Consider the following 24,987-nt stretch of genomic DNA (forward strand, 5'->3'; position numbering starts at 1 on the left):
GGACATTCCGAAGACGGCATTCATTACCAAGTATGGTTTGTATGAGTTCACTGTGATGTCTTTTGGTTTGACCAATGCACCGGCCTTCTTCATGAACTTAATGAACAGCGTATTCATGGATTATCTCGATAAGTTTGTGGTGGTATTCATTGATGACATTCTGATTCATTCTCAAAGCGAAGAAGAGCATGCAGATCATTTGAGGATGGTATTGCAGAGATTGCGAGAGCACCATTTGTATGCAAAGTTGAGCAAGTGTGAATTCTGGATCAGTGAAGTCCTGTTCTTGGGTCATATAATCAACAAAGAAGGATTGGCTGTGGATCCGAAGAAAGTGGCAGACATTCTAAACTAGAAAGCGCCAACAGATGCCCGAGGGATCAAGAGCTTCATTGGAATGGCTGGATATTATCGACGATTTATTGAAGGGTTTTCGAAGATTGCAAAACCAATGACAGCGTTGCTAGGCAACAAAGTTGAGTTCAAGTGGACCCAGAAATGTCAAGAGGCCTTCGAAGCGCTGAAAGAGAAGTTGACAACAGCGCCTGTCCTAGTCTTGCCTGATGTGCACAAGCCCTTGTCGGTGTATTGTGATGCTTGTTACACAGGTTTGGGATGCGTGTTGATGCAAGAGGGAAGAATTGTGGCTTACTCGTCCCGACAGCTGAAGGTTCATGAGAAGAATTACCCAATCCATGATCTAGAGTTGGCAGCGGTGGTTCACGCACTGAAGACATGGAGGCACTATCTGTATGGGCAGAACTGTGATGTTTTCACAGACCACAAGAGTCTGAAGTACATATTCACTCAGTCAGAGTTGAATATGAGGCAACGAAGATGGTTAGAGTTGATCAAAGACTATGAGTTGGAGATTCACTACCATCCAGGCAAAGCGAACGTAGTGGCAGAGCTTTGAGCAGGAAGAGTCAGATCAATCTGATGGTCGCTCGTCCGATGCCTTATGAGTTGGCCAAGATGTTCGACAGGTTGAGTCTCGGATTTCTGAACAACACGCGAGGAGTCACAGTCGAGTTGGAACCTACATTGGAGCGAGAAATCAAAGAAGCGCAGAAGAATGATGAGAAGATGAGTGAGATCCGGTGACTGATTCTAGATGGCAGAGGCAAAGATTTTCGAGAAGATGCAGAAGGTGTGGTATGGTTCAAAGACCGCTTGTGCGTTCCCAATGTCCAGTCTATTCGGGAGTTGATTCTCAAGGAAGCTCATGAGACAGCCTATTCGATTCACCCTGGCAGTGAGAAGATGTATCAGGATCTGAAGAAGAAATTCTGGTGGTACGGAATGAAGAGGGAAATCGCAGAGCATGTGGCAATGTGTGATAGTTGTCCACGAATCAAGGCAGAGCACCAGAGACCAGCTGGATTGTTGCAACCGTTGCAAATCCCTCAGTGGAAATGGGATGAAATCGGTATGGATTTCATAGTCGCATTGCCTCGTACTCGAGCCGGCTATGATTCCATTTGGGTAGTAGTGGACCGCTTGACAAAGTCAGCCCACTTCATACCTGTCAAGACCAACTACAGCAGTGCAGTATTGGCAGAACTATACATGTCTCGGATCGTTTGTCTTCATGGTGTGCCAAAGAAGATAGTGTCAGACAGAGGAACGCAGTTCACCTCTCATTTCTGGCAGCAGTTGCATGAAGCCTTGGGCACACATCTGAATTTCAGTTCAGCTTATCATCCGCAGACAGATGGTCAGACCGAAAGGACCAATCAAATTCTTGAGGATATGTTGAGAGCCTGTGCGTTGCAAGATCAGTCCGGATGGGATAAGAGATTGCCTTATGCAGAGTTTTCCTATAACAACAGTTACCAGGCCAGCTTGAAGATGTCACCATTTCAAGCGCTTTATGGGAGGAGTTGTAGAACTCCGTTGCAATGGGATCAGCCTAGAGAAAAGCAGGTGTTTGGGCCAGACATTTTTCTTGAAGCTGAAGAGAACATCAGGATGGTTCGAGAGAATCTGAAGATAGCGCAATCGAGGCAACGAAGTTATGCTGACACAAGAAGAAGAGAGCTGAGTTTCGAAGTCGGAGACTTTGTCTATCTGAAAGTGTCACCGATCAGAGGAGTCAGAAGGTTCGGAGTCAAAGGCAAGCTAGCACCCCGCTACATTGACCCGTACCAAATTCTCTCAAGGCGTGGAGAAGTGGCCTATCAGCTCAGTCTGCCAGAGAATTTGTCTGCCGTGCATGATGTCTTTCATGTGTCTCAGTTGAAGAAGTGTCTGCGAGTGCCAGAAGAGCAGTTGCCAGTGGAAGGTCTTGAAGTCCAGGAGGACTTGACCTACATAGAGAAACCAGCGCAAATCCTTGAGACTGCAGATAGAGTCACCTGAAGGAAGACCATCAGAATGTGCAAAGTCAGATGGAATCACCACTCCGAGGAAGAAGCAACCTGGGAGCGTGAAGATGATCTGATGTCCAAATACCCTTAGCTCTTTGCTAGCCAACCCTGAATCTCGAGGGCGAGATTCTTTTAAGGGTGATAGGTTTGTAACGCCCTGAATTTGGGGGTAGATTTTTTCTTCTTTTCCTTCACCAAATTCAGGCGTTACCCTTTCCTTTTCTCTTTTCTCCTCGATAAACCTTGATCTTTTTCCAAAGTTATAGCGGGATTCGGCTTGAAATCTCGTGTAAAGTAAAACCCTAGAAATACTTTCTTTTGTTTGTTGCACCATGCCGAACCATGCACTTGTTTTGATTGGTTGAAATTGTGAAATCATTCATCTAGATTTAGGGAAAAAGGAAAAACCTTTTCTTTTTCTCCCCCCTTCCCCATTTTGGCCCAACCGCCCCCCCCCCCTTCCCCCCTTCCCTCCCCCGTCGTGGGCTGTCCCGGCCGGCCCAACCGCGCCCGCCCCCTCCCCCTTTGGGCCCAAGCGGCCCAGCTACCCCTCCCCCCCCCCCCAAATTCCCTCTCTCCCCTCTCCCGCGAGCCCCGCCCGTCATCCCCTCCCCTACCCTAGCGTCGCCGCCGCCCTCTCCCTGCCCTAGCGCCGCCGCCGCCGCTCCCTCCCCCGCGTCGCCGCCGCGCCGCCCTCCCCCGCCGCGGTGAGCCCCCCTCCCCTCTCCTTTCCCCTTCTCCCTCCCCCTCCCTCGCCCGCCCGGCTCCTCGGCGAGTCGCCCGGCGAGCCCGCCCCGCCCCGCCTCGCCGCGCCCCGACCTCGGCCGGCCCTATCTCGCCGTGCCCCGGCTCGGCCGTCCCCGGCCTCGCCTCGCCGCGCCCCGGCTCGGTCGCCCCCGCGCCGCCCCACCCCGACCCCGCTCGGTCCCGGCGAGCCCGGCCCTGACCCCGCCCGGTCCCGGCGAGCCGCCCCGGCGAGCCCGGCCCCGCCCCGCCGTGCCTCGGCTTGGCCGCCCCCGTGCTCGGCCCCGCTCCGGCGAGCCGCCCTGCCCCTTCCCCGCCCTCGCCTCGGCCGCGTCCGGCGAGCCGCCCCCGTCCCCGACCTCGGCCGCCCCCATGCCCGGCGAGCCCGCCCCCGGCGTGCCTTGCTCGCGTCGTGACGGCCCCGGCGCGGCCTCGAGCTCGGCCCAGCGCGCCTACGGCGCGCGGCCTTGAGCTCGGCTAGCGCGCGGCCCCGACGTGCGCACGGCTAGTTCGCGGCGCGTGCGTGCGGCCTCGCGCGTGTGCCCGCGTAATGCGCAGTGCCTTGGCACGGCCCGTCGTGCCTTCGTCTACCCCCAGACGCCCCCGTCTACCCCCCTCCCCCATATCTTATGCGCGCTAATCTCGTTGTTTATATTAATAAGATAGGAGTCTCAATTTAGAAATTGGTTACGTTAGTTAATTTGTATAGCTAGTCGTCTATCTCATTCAATGTTAATCTACTAAAAGTGGTCACGTTTACACTAGTGCATGTAGCTAATCCTTATTATTGAAGCTAAGCAGAACTAGAGCACGTAACGTTTAGTTATTCGTTTACCCGTAGTGCGTCTCGGGCATAAGCTTTAACCCCTGCGAGCCCTTTCCCCGTTTCTTTCTAACCATGGTAAATGCAATATCGTATGTCGTATGCTATGCACGTTTAATCTACTTGTTCTCTTGTATGGTGTACTGTTTGTTTCCTAATTTGAATGAATGGATGTATGTATGTTTGCACTCGCATAGAGAACGATCCGGTTGAAGAGCTCGAAGAACTCGCAGGAGAAGCCCCTGAGCAGCAGTCGGTTGGTGGAAGCAAGTGTCCCTTGACCTATCTCTGTCCTACTCATTCTTTAATTCACCTCCCGCATTACACATTTATGCCTAAGGATTGACTAGCTTTTGTTATCCATGCCCTTGCTTACCTATTTGGGTTGGATTATTATTGTTTAGCCTTATGCTATTGCTCAACTACAATCAATGAACATGATGAGATTATCTATGATACGATGTTTTCCCATCTCTTATTATCATGTTATACTTGTGGCCATCAAGGGGGCTCGAGTGGTTTCTCGAGTGCCTCTCCGTAAGGACCTGTTCTATGGATGACCGCCCGGGAAAACAGTGCAACCATGAGGGTGGAATGCGATGCCCTTAGCTGAATAATTAGAGGATCTGGGGTGTAGTTCGCTTAGCCGTTGTGCCGTCAATGGGGCTCGGTGTATGCGGCTCGCTCTGCCAAGCTTGGGTTCGCCCCTTGGGGAGGAGTGTGGTGCATTTAGGAAACCTAACGGGTGGCTACAGCCCCGGGGAATCTTTGTAAAGGCTACGTAGTGAGACCCTGCCTATTCACCTTGGTAGTGTTTAAGGGTTTGATCGGCCCGAGGCAAGAGGGAATCACGACTTGTGGGTAAAGTGCGCAACCTCTGCAGAGTGTTTAAAAACTGATATATCAGTCGTGCTCGCGGTTATGAGCGGCCAAGGGAGCTCCAGTGATTAGTGGTACATGATCAGAGACACTTTGGTTTACAGGTCGCAATGAGACTGATGGTTTTAGTTATGACTATGGTGCTGGTAAGTGATATTCTTTCCGTTTGGAAAGGGTACATCGGGCTAATAACTTGGGTTAATGCTAAAACCTAGCTTTCTATTAGTAAATAATAATCTGACCAACTAAAAGCAACTGCTTGACTTATCCCCCACATAAAGCTAGTCCACTACAGCCAAACAAGATGCTTGATGAGTATGTTGATGTGTACTCACCCTTGCTCTACACACCAAACCCCCCATCCCCAGGTTGTCAGCATTGCAACCATTGCTCAGGAGAAGATGAAGCCGTGGAAGGAGACTTCCAGGAGTTCCAAGACTACGACGAGTTCTAGGCGTGGGTTAGCGGCAACCCCCAGTCGGCTGCCTGTGAAGGCCGCGTTATCTACGTTTCTTTTCCGCACTTTGATTTATTGTAAAGACTATGTGGATGTCTCAGACATATGATGTAATCGACTATTATTTCCCTTTTTAATACTATTTGAGCATTGTGTGATGATGTCCATGTTATGTAACTGCTGTGTACGTGAATTGCTGATCCTGGCACGTACATGGTTCGCATTCTGTTTGCCTTCTAAAACCGGGTGTGACAGCCCCGTACACATGTTGGCCCGTGTTTGTTATCCCAATCAATCTCCCACCTGGTGTGTGCTTTCAAAGGCAGAATATATTCGTGTCATTGATAATTCCCGGACACCCGGGGAATAAAATGGGCATGTACATGGAGCCTTTGATCGATGAATTGGTACGTGCCTGGGAGGAAGGGGTATGGACGTATGACCGAGCTACGAAGAAAAACTTCAGAATGCATGTTTGGTACCAGTACTCCATGCATGACTTACCGTCGTATGGGCTATTCTGCGCCTGGTGTGTTCACGGTAAGTTCCCATGCCCAGTTTGCAAGGAAGCTCTCAGGTTCATTTGGTTGAAAAAGGGTGGCAAATATTCGTCCTTCGATAAACATCGACAATTTCTCCTTGCTGATCATCCATTCTGCCTAAACATCAAGAACTTTACGAAAGGTGTTGTAGTGACAGACCGCCCACCTGCAACGATGGCTGGTGCCGAAATTCGCCAATAGATAGATGGGCACGTGGCCAACACAGAAGGTGGTTTTGTGGGATATGGTGAGCAGCATATGTGGACACATAAGTCTGGCTTGACTCGGCTCCCCTATTATGACGACCTGCTCCTTCCACACAACATTGACGTGATGCACACTGAAAAGAATGTTGCCGAGGCACTTTGGGCAACAATTATGGACATTCCTGATAAGTCAAAGGATAATGTGAAGGCAAGAGTGGATCTGGCAGCGTTATGTGATAGACCAAAACTAGAGATGAAGCCGCCAAGTGGCGGAAAGACGTGGAGAAGGCCTAAGGCCGATTTCGTCCTAAGCAGGGCCCAGAGGAAGGAAGTACTTCAGTGGATCAAGATGTTGATGTTCCCTGATGGGTATGCAGTTAACCTGAGTAGGGGGTGAACTTATCTACTATGTGAGTCTTAGGGATGAAGAGTCATGACATCCACATATGACTTCCTGCGATGGTTCGAGGCTATGTCCCTAAGCATGTCTGGCTAGCGCTTTCAGAGTTGAGCTATTTCTTCCGTCAGCTTTGTGCAAAAGAGTTATCTCGGACCGTGGTTGCAGACTTGGAAAGATTGGCACCCATGTTACTGTGTAAGCTTGAGAAGATATTTCCACCTGGCTTCTTCAATCCAATGCAACATTTGATTCTTCATCTCCCCTATGAGGCACGAATGGGGGGCCCCGTGCAGGGACGTTGGTGCTATCCAATCGAGAGATCTCTAAAGACTATTTGAAAGAAATGTAGAAATAAATACAAAATCGAGGCTTCCATTGCAGAGGCATACATTCTATAGGAGGTCTCAAACTTCACAACAACTTATTATGGTGACAAACTGCCGAGCGTGCATAATCCACCCCCTCATTACAATGATGGCGACAATGAATCGAACCTTAGCATATTTCGAGGCCAACTCGGAAGCGCAAGTGGCTCGACCACCAAGACCCTGGCACATGAAGAGTGGTGGCATATCATGCTATACGTATTGACCAACCTTGAAGAGGTGACGCCATACATGGAACAATTTCTTCATGAATTCTGGCGTCGATCAAGGGACCCCACTCCACAGGAATATGACACTCTTCTTAGAAAGGGTGCGAGAAATGGGTTGCCCGATTTCATTTCCTGGTTCAAACGTAAGGTACGTGCTTAGTTTGTAAAAGAGATACATCTTTGAACTCAATTTAGCATCTTTTAACTTGCGAATACTTGCAGGGCCAAAGAGATCCGTCTATGAGTGCCGAGTTCAGACAAGTAGCCAACGACTTTGCTTATAGGGTCAAGAAATATTCTGGGTATGACATCAATGGATACCGTTTTTGCACAACAAACTACGACAAAAGTCGACCCAATCGAAAAACAACGTGTTCTGGAGTCTTTACGCCCGGCCTTGACAATGTCGATTATTTTGGATGAATCGAAGAAATATATGAGCTCAATTTTTATGGTTCCAAACCTCTTACTCCAGTGATATTTAAATGTCATTGGTTTGACCCTCAAGTGACGAGACGGACACATTCTAATCTTGGGATAGTCAAAATTCGATAAGATTCCACCTTAGCAGGAGACGATGTCTATATTGTGGCCTAACAGGCCACACAAGTGTATTATCTCCCATATGCGTGCCAAACAAAAGAACATCTTAAGGGTTGGGATGTTGTGTATAAGGTATCGCCGCACGAGAGGTTACCTATTCCTAACGATGAAGATTACAACTTAGACCCGGACACATATGATGGAGAGTTCTTCCAAGAAGATGGGCTAGAAGGGCGATTTGAGATAGACTTAACCGAAGTTATCGGAATGGACATAGATATTGAAATGGTTGTTGATGACGAGGATGATGAAGTGCAAAATGATAATGACTTAGTAATCCTTGAAGGCAATGACATTAATGACGAGGTTGCGTCTTCCGATGGTGTTGAGATTGAAATGGTTGATAGTGATGATGAGAGTTATGATTCGGCTAACCTCAACACATATGAAGATTATTTTTAATCGATGTAATGCTATATGACTTTTTATTTCACACCTGTTTTTAAATTTATCTTTTTATATGTGCTTATTTGTTTACTCTTAATTGAAGGTTTTTGGACAAATATGGTCGGCGGTAATTGGCTGAGTAGGAGGAGGAGGGGGAGGAGGAGTAGGACGGCGGACGAGGCAGACCAGCAGTAGGCGGTGCAGCAGGACGACCTTGTCTAGCAGCAGGCGGTGCCTCAGGTCGACGACGACCAGCAGCAGGATGCCTCAGGTTCTGGCGCCTCAGGTTCGAGGAGCATCTACCTGTGAGGTCCTGCGAGTCTTCCTCAGCGTCCCATACTTCGGGACAGACGGCCGCTGATTCGGCCGGAAGGGGAGAGGTATGTAACTTTATGTTCTTCATTCTTGTTCATAATATGTGTTCAAAATCATAATATAAACTAATACTTTTTATTTATCACTTGGACAGGTCTTGGACGGTTGTGGATTATGCTGGGGGTCATCATCGCTCCCCCCATGGCATCCTCGGCCTGCTGTGCAGGGAACACTTCCCTGGACTGGTGGAGTACGCCGGAGTGACGGGCCAAACCTTCACCTTCGACCACTACGCCGTCGCCCCCGATGCAGTAGACCGAGATAGCCAGGAATTCAATAACAAGGTGGAACGGGTGAAGCAAGAGTTGTGGGTAAGCCTTAGTATAATGTAAAATATGTCGCATTCGTTGCAAATTCTTGAAATAATGTATGGATACATCGTTTTTGTATGCAGGATTTCTTCATATGCGAGGCTGGATACGAGGCTAGGGCGGATGTGGTGGCCACCACGAGCTGTAAGAAGCTCGTCGTGGACATGCACTATGAGGCCTGAATCCATGCCATCGTCACCTACCACGGCTCCGTCCTTGGGGAGAGGGTGACCAAAACTCAAGCCCGAACCATGTCGTTGACCAGGGACCAGTACCTGCAGGTAAAGTCATGCATGTTTGGTACCAGTACTCCATGCATGAATTTTATTTTATCTTCTGATATGCACTTTACGTGTTTACTTTGTAGATGATTTCACATTGGTGGCCGCACATCCTCTGTGCTGGGAGCAGATGGTGGATAGGTGGTGTTCGGCTGAGTGGGACGAGGCACACACCGCTAGCCGGGAATGGCGTATGATGATGCAAGGTCCCTCCCACCACCAAGGCAGCCGGAGCCTGGGCCAATATGCCGAAGCATGGGTACGCCCTCTTTTTAATTTAAGTATATAGCACTGAATTATATATTATTTATAACTTTCTCATTGGTTTTCTTGCAGTCGGCGTCACATGGTGGCCGGCCTTGCTCCACCTTCTCAGCCTATGCTATGGCCCATAAGGGCAAGGCGACGTCCGACGTCACCTACAACCCAGATGACGGGCCTGAGGCCTACACCAACCCCGTCGTCTACAGCCGCCTTCATGACTACGATCCAAGCACCCAGTCGATCGACCCCGATGTGCTCATGAGGGTCGGAGGAGGCAAGAGACATGGGCGGTACTGGATTGCCGACGGGGCAATCGACTCGTCCTCCACTCCCACTCTGTCTCAGGTGTGGGCAAGGAGCATGGGCTCGAGTCTAGCCATACGACCTCGGCACGACAGCTCACAGCTTCGCATACAGCAACTCGAGGTTAGTGCTTCTGTAACTCGTCATTCCTTAAGTTATATACCTTCTCTTTGAGTTACTATAATATTGGCTTGTAATATTACAGACCCAACTAGAAGAAGAGAGGAGGGAACATCAAGAGATGGAGGCGAGGATTGAAAGGGAATTAGGCTTACACCTAGTTCCTAAATAATTTTGGTGGTTGAATTGCCCAACACAAATAATTGGACTAACTAGTGTGCTCTAGTGTGTAAGTTATACAGGTGCCAAAGGTTCACACTTAGCCAATAAAAAGATCAAGTATTGGATTCAACAAAGGAGCAAAGGGGCAACCGAAGGCACCTCTGGTCTGGGGGCACCGGACTGTCCGGTGTACACCGGACAGTGTCCGGTGCACCACCGGACAGTGTCCGGTGCACCAGAGGACTCCAACTCAAACTTGCCACCTTCGGGAATTTCCAGAGGCACTCCGCTATAATTCACCGGACTGTCCGGTGTACACCGGACAGTGTCCGGTGCGCCAAGGAAGAGCCGCCTCAGGAACTCGCCAGCCTCGGGAAAACGCAGCGGCCGCTCCGCTATATTTCACCGGACATGTCCGGTGTACACCGGACTGTCCGGTGAACCAGCAGAGCAACGGCTACTTCGCGCCAACGGTCACCTGCAGACGCATTTAATGCGCGCCAGAAGCGCGCAGAAGTCAGGCATTGGTGACGTGGCTGGCACCGTACATGTCCGGTGTGCACCGGACACCCAGGCGGGCCCAGAAGACAGAAGCTCCAACGGTAGGAATCCAACGGCATTGGTGACGTGGCTGGCGCACCGGACATGTCCGGTGTGCACCGGACTGTCCGGTGCACCATACGACAGACAGCTCCACCAAACGGCTAGTTTGGTGGTTGGGGCTATAAATACCCCAACCACCCCACCATTCATTGCATCCAAGTTTTCCAGCTTCCAACCACTATACAAGAGCTAGCATTCATTGCAAAGCACACCAAAAGAGATCAAATCCTCTCCCAACTCCACACAAAGCCTTAGTGACTAGAGAGAGTGATTTGTAGTGTTCATTTGAGCTCTTGCGCTTGGATCGCATTCTTTTCTTTGGCATTCTTTCTTGTGATCAAACACTCACTTGTAATTGAGGCAAGAGGCACCAATTGTGTGGTGGCCCTTGCGGGAAGTTTGATTCCCAAGTGATTTCAGAAGAGAAGCTCACTCGGTCCGAGGGACCATTTGAGAGAGGGAAAGGGTTGAAAAAGTCCCAGCCTTTGTGGCCTCCTCAACGGGGAGTAGGTTTGCAAGAACCGAACCTCGGTAAAACAAATCCGTGTGTCACACTCTTCATTTGCTTGCGATTTGTTTTCCACCCTCTCTCGCGGACTTGTTTTTATTTCTAACGCTAACCCGGCTTGTAGTTGTGTTTATATTTGTAAATTTCAGTTTCGCCCTATTCACCCCCCCCCCTCTAGGCGACTATCAATTGGTATCAGAGCCCGGTGCTTCATTAGAGCCTAACCGCTCGAAGTGATGTCGGGAGATCACGCCAAGAAGGAGATGGAGACCGGCGAAAAGCCCACTACAAGCCACGGGAGCACTTCATTGGAAGAGTCCCGCACCAAGAGGAAGGAGAAGAAAGACTCCTCCAAAGGAAAGGAGAAGAAGAAGGACTCCTCCAAAGGGAAGGAGAAGAAATCTTCTTCACACAAATAGAAGAAGGAGAAGTCTTCCTCCTACAAGCCGCAACGGAGTGGGGACAAGAAAAAGAGGATGAGGAAAGTGGTCTACTACGAGACCGATTCTTCATCAACCTCCACCTCCGGCTCCGACGCGGCATCCGTCACTTCTAAGCGCCAAGAGCGCAAGAAGTATAGTAAGATCCCCCTACGCTACCCTCGCATTTCTAAACATACACCTTTACTTTCCGTCCCATTAGGCAAACCACCAACCTTTGATGGTGAAGATTATGCTAGGTGGAGTGATTTAATGCGATTTCATCTAACCTCACTCCACAACAGTATATGGGATGTTGTTGAGTTTGGTGCACAGGTACCATCCGTAGGGGATGAAGACTATGATGAGGATGAGGTGGCCCAAATCGAGCACTTCAACTCTCAAGCAACAACAATACTCCTAGCCTCTCTAAGTAGAGAGGAGTATAACAAAGTGCAAAGGTTGAAGAGCGCCAAGGAGGTTTGGGATGTGCTCAAAACCACACACGAAGGAGATGAGCTCACAAAGATCACCAAGCAGGAGACGATCGAGGGGGAGCTCGGTCGGTTCCGGCTTCGCAAAGGGGAGGAACCACAAAACATGTACAACCGGCTCAAGACCCTGGTGAATCAAGTGCGCAACCTCGGGAGCAAAAAGTGGGATGACCACGAGGTGGTTAAGGTTATTCTAAGATCTCTTATTTTCCTTAACCCTACTCAAGTTCAATTAATTCGTGGCAACCCAAGATATACACTAATGACCCCTGAGGAAGTAATCGGGAATTTTGTAAGTTTTGAGTGCATGATCGAAGGCTCGAGGAAGATCAACGAGCTTGATGATCCCTCCACATCCAAAGCTCAACCCGTCGCATTCAAGGCGACGGAAGAAAAGAAGGAGGAGTCTACACCAAGTAGACAACCAATCGACGCCTCCAAGCTCGACAATGAGGAAATGGCGCTCGTCATCAAGAGCTTCCGCCAAATCCTCAAACAAAGGAGAGGGAAAGACTACAAGTCCCGCTCCAAGAAGGTTTGCTACAAGTGTGGTAGGCCCGGTCACTTTATAGCTAAATGTCCATTATCAAGTGATAGTGACAGGGGCGACGACAAGAAGGGGAGAAGAAAGGAGAAGAAGAGGTACTACAAGAAGAAGGGCGGCGATGCCCATGTTTGTCGGGAGTGGGACTCCGACGAAAGCTCTAGCGACTCCTCCGACGACGAGGACGCCGCCAACATCGCCGTCATCAGAGGACTTCTTTTCCCAAACGTCGGCCACAAGTGCCTCATGGCAAAGGATGGCAAAAAGAAGGTTAAATCTAAATCCTCCACTAGATATGAATCCTCTAGTGATGATAATGCTAGTGATGAGGAAGATAATATGCGTACCCTTTTTGCCAACCTTAACATGGAACAAAAAGAAAAATTAAATGAATTGATTAGTGCTATTCATGAAAAGGATGACCTGTTGGATTCTCAAGAGGACTTCCTTATTAAAGAAAATAAGAAGCACGTTAAGGTTAAAAATGCTTATGCTCTAGAAGTAGAAAAATGTGAAAAATTGTCTAGTGAGCTAGGCACTTGCCATGAGACTATAGACAACCTTAAAAATGAGAATTCTAATTTATTAGCTAAGGTTGATTCTATTGCTTGTAATGTTTCAATTCCCAATCTTAGAAATGATAATGATGATTTACTTGCTAAGATTGAAGAATTGAACTTATCTCTTGTTAGCCTTAAGAATGAAAATGAAAAATTAATTGCTAAGGCTAGAGATTTTGATGTTTGCAATGCCACCATTTCCGACCTTAGAACTAAGAATGATATGTTACATGCTAAGGTTGTAGAATTAAAATCTTGCAAACCCTCTACATCTATTGTTGAGCATGTATCTATTTGTACTAGATGTAGAGATGTTAACATTGATGCTATACATGATCACATGGCTTTAATTAAACAACAAAATGATCATATAGCTAAATTAGATGCTAAAATTGCCGAGCATAACTTAGAAAATGAAAATTTTAAATTTGCTAGAAGTATTCTCTATAATGGGAGACGCCCTGGCATCAAGGATGGCATTGGCTTCCAAAGGGGAGACAATGTCAAACTTAATGCCCCTCCTAAAAGATTGTCTAACTTTGTTAAGGGCAAGGCTCCCATGCCTCAGGATAACGAGGGTTACATTTTATACCCTGCCGGTTATCCTGAGGACAAAATTAGGAGAATTCATTCTAGGAAATCTCACTCTGGCCCTAACCATGTTTTATGTATAAGGGTGAGACATCTAGCTCTAGGCAACCAACCCGTGCTAAGTTGCCTAAGAAAAGAACTCCTAATGCATCAAATGAACATAGTCTTTCATTTAAAACTTTTGATGCATCTTATGTGTTGACTAACAAATCCGGCAAAGTAGTTGCCAAATATGTTGGGGGCAAGCACAAGGGGTCAAAGACTTGTGTTTGGGTACCCAAAGTTCTTGTGTCTAATGCCAAAGGACCCAAAACCATTTGGGTACCTAAAGTCAAGAACTAAAACTGTTATGTAGGTTTATGCATCTGGGGGCTCAAGTTGGATCATTGACAGCGGGTGCACAAACCATATGACAGGGGAGAAAAAGATGTTCTCCTCCTACGAGAAAAACCAGGATCCCCAACGAGCTATCACATTCGGGGATGGAAATCAAGGTTTGGTCAAAGGTTTGGGTAAAATAGCTATATCCCCTGACCATTCCATTTCCAATGTTTTTCTTGTTGATTCATTAGACTATAATTTGCTTTCTGTATCTCAATTATGCAAAATGGGCTACAATTGTCTCTTTACTGATGTAGGTGTCACTGTCTTTAGAAGAAGTGATGATTCAATAGCATTTAAGGGTGTGTTAGAGGGTCAGCTATACTTAGTAGATTTTGATAGAGCTGAACTCGACACATGCTTAATTGCTAAGACTAACATGGGTTGGCTCTGGCACCGCCGACTAGCCCATGTTGGGATGAAGAATCTTCATAAGCTTCTAAAGGGAGAACACATTTTAGGACTAACAAATGTTCATTTTGAGAAAGACAGGATTTGTAGCGCATGTCAGGCAGGAAAGCAAGTTGGTGCTCATCATCCACACAAGAACATCATGACGACCGACAGGCCGCTTGAGCTACTCCACATGGATCTATTTGGCCCGATTGCTTACATAAGCATCGGCGGGAGTAAGTATTGTCTTGTAATAGTGGATGATTATTCTCGCTTCACTTGGGTATTCTTTTTGCAGGAAAAATCTCAAACCCAAGAAACCTTAAAGGGATTCTTGAGACGGGCTCAAAATGAGTTCGGCTTAAGGATCAAGAAAATTAGAAGCGACAACGGGACGGAGTTCAAGAACTCACAAATTGAAGGCTTCCTTGAGGAGGAGGGCATCAAGCATGAGTTCTCTTCTCCCTACACGCCACAACAAAATGGTGTAGTGGAGAGGAAGAACCGAACTCTTTTGGACATGGCAAGGACCATGCTTGATGAGTACAAGACTTCAGATCGGTTTTGGGCCGAGGCGGTCAACACCGCCTGCTACGCCATCAACCGGTTATATCTACACCGAATCCTCAAGAAGACATCTTATGAACTCCTAACCGGTAAAAAGCCCAACATTTCATATTTTAGAGTCTTTGGTAGCAAATGCTTTATTCTTGTTAAAAGAGGTAGAAAATCTAAATTTGCTCCTAAGACTGTAGAAGGCTTTTTACTAGGATATGATTCAAACACAAGGGCATATAGAGTCTTTAACAAGTCCACTGGACAAGTTGAAGTTTCTTGTGACGTTGTGTTTGATGAGACTAACGGCTCTCAAGTAGAGCAAGTTGATCTTGATGAGATAGGTATTGAAGAGGCTCCGTGCATGGCGCTAAGGAACATGTCCATTGGGGATGTGTGTCCTAAAGAATCCGAAGAGCCTCCAAATGCACAAGATCAACCATCCTCCTCCACGCAAGCATCTCCACCGACTCAAAATGAGGATGAAGCTCAAGTTGATGAAGTAGAAGATCAAGCAAATGAGCCACCTCAAGATGATGGCAATGATCAAGGGGGAGATGCAAATGAGGAAGACAAGGAGGATGAGGAACAAAGACCGCCACACCCAAGAGTCCACCAAGCAATCCAACGAGATCACCCCGTCGACACCATCCTCGGCGACATTCATAAGGGGGTAACCACTAGATCTCGTGTTGCACATTTTTGTGAACATTACTCTTTTGTTTCCTCTATTGAGCCACACAGAGTAGAGGAAGCACTCCAAGATTCGGATTGGGTGGTGGCGATGCAAGAGGAGCTCAACAACTTCACTAGGAATGAGGTATGGCATTTAGTTCCACGTCCTAATCAAAATGTTGTAGGAACCAAATGGGTCTTCCGCAACAAGCAAGATGAGCATGGTGTGGTGACAAGAAACAAAGCTCGACTTGTGGCCAAGGGATACTCCCAAGTCGAAGGTTTGGATTTCGGTGAAACCTATGCACCCGTAGCTAGGCTTGAGTCAATTCGCATATTATTAGCCTATGCTACTTACCATGGCTTTAAGCTTTATCAAATGGACGTGAAAAGTGCCTTCCTCAATGGACCAATCAAGGAAGAGGTCTATGTTGAGCAACCTCCCGGCTTTGAAGATAGTGAGTACCCTAACCATGTCTATAAGCTCTCTAAGGCGCTTTATGGGCTCAAGCAAGCCCCAAGAGCATGGTATGAATGCCTTAGAGATTTCCTTATCGCTAATGGTTTCAAAGTTGGAAAAGCCGATCCTACTCTATTTACTAAAACTCTTGAAAATGACTTGTTCGTATGCCAAATTTATGTTGATGATATTATATTTGGGTCTACTAACGAGTCTACATGTGAAGAATTTAGTAGGATCATGACACAAAAATTCGAGATGTCTATGATGGGGGAGTTGAAGTACTTCTTGGGATTTCAAGTGAAGCAACTCCAAGAGGGCACCTTCATTAGCCAAACAAAGTATACTCAAGACATTCTAAACAAGTTTGGAATGAAGGATGCCAAGCCCATCAAGACACCCATGGGAACTAATGGGCATCTCGACCTCGACACGGGAGGTAAGTCCGTGGACCAAAAGGTATACCGGTCGATGATAGGTTCTTTACTCTATTTATGTGCATCTCGACCGGATATTATGCTTTCTATATGCATGTGTGCAAGATTCCAAGCCGACCCTAAGGAAGCTCACCTTACGACCGTAAAACGAATCTTGAGATATTTGGCTTACACTCCTAAGTTTGGGCTTTGGTATCCTAGGGGATCCACATTTGATTTGATTGGTTATTCGGATGCCGATTGGGCAGGGTGTAAAATCAATAGAAAGAGCACATCGGGGACTTGCCAGTTCTTGGGAAGATCCTTGGTGTCTTGGGCTTCAAAGAAGCAAAAGTCGGTCGCTCTTTCCACCGCCGAAGCTGAGTACATTGCCGCAGGCCATTGTTGCGTGCAATTGCTTTGGATGAGGCAAACCCTGCGGGACTACGGTTACAAATTAACCAAAGTCCCTTTGCTATGTGATAATGAGAGTGCAATCAAGATGGCGGATAATCCCGTCGAGCATAGCCGCACTAAACACATAGCCATTCGGTATCATTTTCTTAGGGATCACCAACAAAAGGGAGATATCGAGATTTCTTACATTAATACTAAAGATCAATTAGCCGATATCTTTACCAAGCCTCTTGATGAACAAACTTTTAACAAACTTAGGCATGAGCTCAATATTCTTGATTCGCGCAATTTCTTTTGCTAACTTGCACACATAGCTCATTTGTATACCTTTGATCATGTCTCTTTCATATGCTATGACTAATGTGTTTTCAAGTCTATTTCAAACCAAGTCATAGGTGTATTGAAAGGGAATTGGAGTCTTCGGCGAAGACAAAGGCTTCCACTCCATAACTCATCCTTCGCCGTCACTTCAAGCAACTCTCCATTCTTGGGGGAGAAAGCATGAGCACCAAGCAAAAAGACTCCATCTTTGGTATAATCTTCACTCTTTTATTTATAACCAAAGGAGGAGAGAGTATTTGTAAGGGCTCTAATGATTCCGTTTTTGGCGATTCATGCCAAAGGGGGAGAGAGTATGAGCCCAAAGCAAAAGGACCGCACCACCACCAATTTCAAAAACTCAGTTTTTCAAAGAGTATTTTTTTCATTTGGTATCCTATTGTGTTCAAAAGGGGGAGAAAGTAGTATTTCAAAATGATATATCAAAACCCTCTTGAACACTAAGAGGAGGATCTCATTTAGGGGGAGTTTTGTTTAGTCAAAGGAAAAGCATTTGAAATAGGGGGAGAAAATTTCAAATCTTAAAAATGCTTTGCAAGATCTTATTCATTTACCTTTGACTATTTGCAAAAGAACTTTGAAAAGGATTTACAAAAGAGTTTGCAAAAACAAAACATGTGGTGCAAGCGTGGTCCAAAATGTTAAAAACAAAGGAACGATCCATGCATATCTTGTAAGTATTTATATTGGCTCAATTCCAAGCAACCTCTGCACTTACATTATGCAAACTAGTTCAATTATGCATTTCTATACTTGCTTTGGTTTGTGTTGGCATCAATCACCAAAAAGGGGGAGATTGAAAGGGAATTAGGCTTACACCTAGTTCCTAAATAATTTTGGTGGTTGAATTGCCCAACACAAATAATTGGACTAACTAGTTTGCTCTAGTGTGTAAGTTATACAGGTGCCAAAGGTTCACACTTAGCCAATAAAAAGATCAAGTATTGGATTCAACAAAGGAGCAAAGGGGCAACCGAAGGCACCTCTGGTCTGGGGGCACCGGACTGTCCGGTGCACCAGAGGACTCCAACTCAAACTTGCCACCTTCGGGAATTTCCAGAGGCACTCCGCTATAATTCACCGGACTGTCCGGTGTACACCGGACAGTGTCCGGTGCGCCAAGGAAGAGCCGCCTCAGGAACTCGCCAACCTCGGGAAAACGCAGCGGCCGCTCCGCTATATTTCATCGGACATGTCCGGTGTACACCGGACTGTCCGGTGAACCAGCAGAGCAACGGCTACTTCGCGCCAACGGTCACCTGCAGACGCATTTAATGCGCGCCAGAAGCGCGCAGAAGTCAGGCACGCGCGCGCTGGCACACCGGACATTGAACAGTACATGTCCGGTGTGCACCGGACACCCAGGCGGGCCCAGAAGACAGAAGCTCCAACGGTAGGAATCCAACGGCATTGGTGACGTGGCTGGCGCACCAGACATGTCCGGTGTGCACCGGACTGTCCGGTGCACCATACGACAGACAGCTCCACCAAACGGCTAGTTTGGTGGTTGGGGCTATAAATACCCCAACCACCCCACCATTCATTGCATCCATGTTTTCCAGCTTCCGACCACTATACAAGAGCTAGCATTCATTGCAAAGCACACCAAAAGAGATCAAATCCTCTCCCAACTCCACACAAAGCCTTAGTGACTAGAGAGAGTGATTTGTAGTGTTCATTTGAGCTCTTGCGCTTGGATCGCATTCTTTTCTTTGGCATTCTTTCTTGTGATCAAACACTCACTTGTAATTGAGGCAAGAGGCACCAATTGTGTGGTGGCCCTTGCGGGAAGTTTGATTCCCAAGTGATTTGAGAAGAGAAGCTCACTCGGTCCGAGGGATCGTTTGAGAGAGGGAAAGGGTTGAAAAAGACCCGGCCTTTGTGGCCTCCTCAACGGGGAGTAGGTTTGCAAGAACCGAACCTCGGTAAAACAAATCCGTGTGTCACACTCTTCATTTGCTTGCGATTTGTTTTCCACCCTCTCTCGCAGACTTGTTTTTATTTCTAACGCTAACCCGGCTTGTAGTTGTGTTTATATTTGTAAATTTCAGTTTCGCCCTATTCACCCCCCTCTAGGCGACTATCAAGGATAATGGCGGAGCGGGCGGCGATTGATCAGAGGATGGCAGATATGTTCCAGTACATGCAGAGCCTTAGCGCGTCACAGGGTTTCGCTCCTCCACCTCCATCGTTCCCTGCAGTTGACCCTGTTGTATTCCATACTCCTGTGAGTATCAAAATTGTAGTTAGATGTTGGTAATGCATCTGGTATAACACATGTAATCTCTTCTCTGTGCAGGGTCAATCTGGGGCCGCATCCAACAATCCTCCTGAAGGGTTCAGCCCAACGCAGCACCAGACCAACCGCCCACCTCCATGAGTTTTATGTTTTTAGTGTTGAATACTTATGTATGTGTGTTTGAAGACTTCAAAACTTGTGTTAAATACTTATGTTTGTGTTGGATACTTATGTCAGAGCTTGAGACGTATGAGACTTATGTTTGTGTTGGATACTTGTGTTGAACACTTATGTTTGTGATGGATATTTATGTTTGTGTTGGCTATTTATGTTTGTGATGATATCTGTGATGTATATATGTGATATATGTGATATCTTTTGTTTGTTTGGATGGAATAGGGAAAACAAATAAAAAAGGTGCCTACTGGTCACTTTGCCGAGTGTGATACTCGGCAAAGAGGTGCTTTGTCGAGTGTCAAGACCATAGCACTCGGCAAAGAACCAAGACCTGGGCACCGGTATAGGTTCTTTGCCGAGTGTAATGTCTCTAACACTCGGCAAAGAAGCACGTTTTGCCGAGTGCCGCACCTAGCACTCGGCAAAGAACCTGACATGGGGACCCTCCCTCGCGGGATCTTTGCCGAGTGCCACCAGGGACACTCGGCAAAGATGGATTCGTTGTCGAGTGTTGTCGGTCAGACACTCAGCAAAGATGGATCTTTTGCCGAGTGCCACCGGGGACACTCAGCAAAGATGCCGTCTCCGTCACCCGGCGCCGTAACGGCAGCTTTTCTTTGCCGAGTGCTATCTGGCACTCGGCAAACCTCTTTGCCGAGTGCCCGAGAAAAAGTACTCGGCAAAGAAGGCTTTGTCGAGTGCGACATTCGGCAAAGGCTTGGCCGAGTGTTTTTAAGTCTTTGCCGAGTCCTTCGGGCACTCGGCAAAGCCTGCGATTCCGGTAGTGATATACCGGGTATGATTATTGTAGTAGATGCGTTTGTTAATTGTGTGTGGTAATTCTAGCGCACGAAATGACTTGGATGAAATTTGTAAGTCAACTTGTTGGTCCTAAATTGATTGTTTTAACTCTAATGAATGGTAAAATGTTAGAGTAATTCCAGTCTCTAGAACATGGTAATTCTTGAAGTAAATAGGAGCTGAAATTTATTAGTTGCTGTTTTGGGCTGCACGCACTGTTTTCGCCGTGCTATTTGTTTACTGAACTAAATTATGTTTTATATAGAAAATTCATATAGAAAAGTTGTAGATAACTTATTTACCTTGCTTGTGTTAAAATTTGACAGCCATAAGTCTGATCGGTTAGAAGTTATGCATCTCACAAATTCAGTAACTGAATTTGTCCAATTTCTGTACAGATTTCAGAGATTGCATTGTTTGCTTAAGTTAATGTTACAATCTGTTCATGGTCGTTATAAGAAAGTTGTAGATGCCTTTTTATCTTGCTTTTGTTAAAATTTCATAACCATAGGCCCGATAGTTTAAGAGTTATGAATTTTACAAAATGGTTGTTGTGTTCTGACCACTGTTAGAACAGATTTCGAAAACTGAATTGTTTGATTTGGTTAAACATATAATCACTTCTTGGTGATTATAAAAGTTATGTAGTAATTTTGCTAAGCTTTCTAAAAATTCTTGGATCACTCTTTTTGGTGGTCTGAAGATTAAGTTATAGGCGTTTGAAGTGTGAAGTCTGAATCTGTCCAAATCTGGACAGCAAAGCCTTCTAGTGTCTTATATTCTTAATTGCATATTGAATCACCTTAAAATGTTTATAAATGTTCTGTTAACAATTTCATTATCTTTCTATAAAATCTGGGATCACCTAAATTGGGCGCATGAATCTCTAGTTATGGATTTTTAAAGTCGCAAGTCTGAATCTGTCCAAATCTGGACAGAGCTGTCGTGTTAGCACTTTTTGACCTTGCTAAGTGTTGAATCGTGTTGAGGTAAAAATATCAATGTTGTAGAGAACTTTTTAAGCTTCCCACAAAGTCCTAGTTTTCTATTTGTGGATTAATATTTGAAGAGTTATGATTAAAACAAGTAACTGTTGTGTTGATGTCCAAAAATCTGCAAGTGCTCATTGATTGTTTAGTTCACCCTTTTTGCTAAAAATGTTTGGTTAGCATTTAATTAATGTAGACTTTCCATGACTACGCTTAATATTGCATGTGTGTCATGTTTTATATGTTTCTTTCTCTAGTTGATTGTGATATAGGAGTTCCATAGACATCGATGCCTATGTCCTCTATTGAACTTGTGTTGTCTGGGATGCTTTTGTGTGATCAATAGAAGAACTAATGAAAAGCCGTAGCAAATCAAATAAATGCTTGTACTCATGATGTCGAGTTATGCTGGTTAGTGTTCGTCGGTTTCTTAGTAGTGTTAAATTCGTAGGTCGATAACGTATGGCTAATTAGCACCTACGTATGATCGTTGGCGGTACCGTGTCTTGCGCCTTATATCTAGCTCGCTACCGTGTGTCTTTATATATCTTGTGATATTTTTCATTATATTCATACATATGCATCTTACATCTCATTTAGGATCGAGAGATGGTGATCGTGCAAGTGATGTGGTGCCAACAACAAGATGCAGTTGGTGGACAACCTAAGGAATGATGGACATAACCAGTGGATGCTCGCCAAGCGAGTACCCTCTAGCAGACACTATCTAGTGTTGATTCCAGGCAAGCCCCGGTTTTATGCATAACCGTTATATATGCTATTTTACTGCACTTAATGTTTGTAGGCTTGTACTGTGCACTTAAGTGTAGGAATTGCCTGAAACCCTAGTTGCATGAACTCAGGATTCCTTTTGAGATGGATACTAGTAAACTAGGTCGAGTAGCTGCTATGCTAAATCAGGATCTTGGTAGAAGTCGAGTGATTTTTCTAGCACTCGCGCGAGGTCAGGAATTGGTTGTATCCATTTTGATAACAGAATGATGATAGTCTGTGTACACGGATCCATGGGGATGCGTTGTCTACGAGACGAAATTGGATTAAGGATTAATGTGCGGTACCGTGTGTCAAGCGTTTGAACGTACTAAACACATGCCAAGAAATATGGTAAATTGGTAAGCCTGGTACCTGAGTGAACCTACCCGCAGACTTCTCTCCTCACCTAACCTGAGACGTGGTCTCCCATGCTAGCGATGGTGGGTACAAGTGCGGTCACTGCACGGCGGCATCCGGGGTCAGTGGGGCATTGTATGCCAATACGGTGAGCCCTATTCTGTTGCTAGAGAATCGATGGGAACGGTTGATGTGTGTGGGGACGGAGTGCCCCTACATGTCGTGTGTTTAGGTTTACCTTGCAAGGTTAAAACTCGATTCGAATCGTCTGCTTCTCGCAGCTAACGAGACTGCTTGATCCATGATGCTGCATCGAGTAAGAAGTGAAATGAGGTTACTGGCAAAAGATGTTGATTGACTAAATTGCTTGATACCATGTATGGTTAGTCAGGTGCTCATCTAGTCTAAATTACTATTCTAGAACTTGAAAAGATAAAATTTGATTTTAGACTCAACTAGTGCTTTTGGCAAACCAAACCCCTCAGCCAAACAGCTTCATGGTCTAGAGGTAGAGGAGTATATTCCTCACACCAGGTAAGTCTAGCTGACTATTAGTATACCCAGCCTTGCTTGTGGCATAATTTTTGCAGGTAGCTCCTTGATTTGGTTGATGGTGTGACTTGGCCTTCGTCCCTGCCACCGGGATAGACGGTCGAGTGGGTTACTGCTTCCGCAGGAGAGGACCAGGAGGAGTAGCGTGGCCAGGCTTCGCCATGTTACTCGGTTTTCTCCGTTAGTTATTTCCGCTGCATTAAAACTTATGGTTATTATTTCTGAAACTCCAATAATGTAATCACTAATGATACTTTCTTAATTCATGGTATTATGCTTTATTGTATTTCACTGTGCCTCACCTTCGAGTGAGCTAGTGGTATACGATCCTTGGTAAGTGGCTTTATCGGACTAGATACGAGGGACTGGCGGGTTATTCCGATTTAAGTGTGTCGTTGCCTCTAAGGTGGGACTTGGGCACTTAAGTTAGAATAATTTGGGCGGTTCTGCCACATCCTGTTAATATTCATACATATTTTTATGGAATACAAATATGTATTAATTAATAAGATGCAGTTACTGTCCTCATCCTTTTACATTCTTATTCACATATTAAATGATTAAGGTATGTCCTTCTTGACCTTCGTCTGATGAGCATTATGCCCATGTAGGGATAATGCTTCAGAAGACGAAAGTCTGTAATAATTAACAATTGTGTTGACTTATTCTTGATATACAACATTTGAGAATAAGTCACCAACACAAATCCTTAAGACTTTTAAAATATGTACTTAACAAATTCTAACGTGAAACAGCTTTATAAAAAATTATGTTCATAACTCTATTTTTTCTAAAGAAAAAAAAAACTTAGGACTAGTTTGGAAACTACATTTTTCTAAGGGATTTCTAATTTCCTAAGAGAAAATGAACTAATTTTTTAAGGGAAAATAGAAATCTCTTAGAAAAATGGGCCCCCAAACTAGCACTTAGAGCTGAACTTGTTCATAAAAAAAACATAGAGAGAAGATTTAAAAACAAACGTAAAGTAGAATAGCGACGAAGGACCGGAGACCAGTGGGGCAGCTCCAGCCTAGCGGCAAGCCATCGCATCGCATGGGATGGGATTGGATGCGACAAAAGGATGCCTTCAGTGCATCAGTTGTGGCAGCTTGGCATGCTACTTCCGTCATCTCTGGGGGTTTTTCTTTTTTTTTAATCATCACCCATTGTGTTGCAAAATGGTACTATATGTCGATGAAATCTTGGGCTTTTGCACGCGTTCCCTAGTGCTCCCAGGTCCAGGGAGGCTCACCACGTTGGCGCTCTTGTTCCTTGGATATCCCACCCGGAGCTGCACGGTCACGGGTGGCTAGCACTAAAAGTAGCGTAGCAAGGATGCATGTCATGGCACCTCTTAAGAACCCTTTGCTACTGAGTGTAGTCCAAAGCCTTCTTAACACAGGAGACACAAATATATGAGAGGATCTGAGATTCTTATTCATGTATTCTGTTCACTGGTTACAACAAATGGTAGTGTCCTCCTCTATATATAGTGCAAAGTTAGGGTTTCGGTAGATGAGGCACATGGGCCTTCGGGGCCAAACTGGTTTCTTAACACTCCCCCTTGGCTCTCTTGCCGCGAGATACACATGTCCCAAAACTCCACAAAAACCCAGTGGGAAAAATTTGGAGAAAGAGTACATGGCTCACGCTTGCTATGTTGCATGATTTGTCTCATTAAAAACCTTGCGTGAGAAACTTCTATTGAAAACTCACATAAGGGGAAAAAAGTACAAATCACCTTTTTCTTCATTTAATCTTAAGACTATAATTAGCTATTTGAACTTCATGCTCAAGATTCAATTTAGGTGTATGCAAATTTCTCCCCCTGAGAACCACACTTTTAAGTCTTTTATAATTGCTTCAAGCCCATCCTTTCAATGATGGATGCAATGCTTAAATGGAGATCTACAAGATCCTCT

Source organism: Zea mays, chromosome 1 (assembly GCF_902167145.1).
Source record: "Zea mays cultivar B73 chromosome 1, Zm-B73-REFERENCE-NAM-5.0, whole genome shotgun sequence".
NCBI lineage: Eukaryota > Viridiplantae > Streptophyta > Magnoliopsida > Poales > Poaceae > Zea > Zea mays.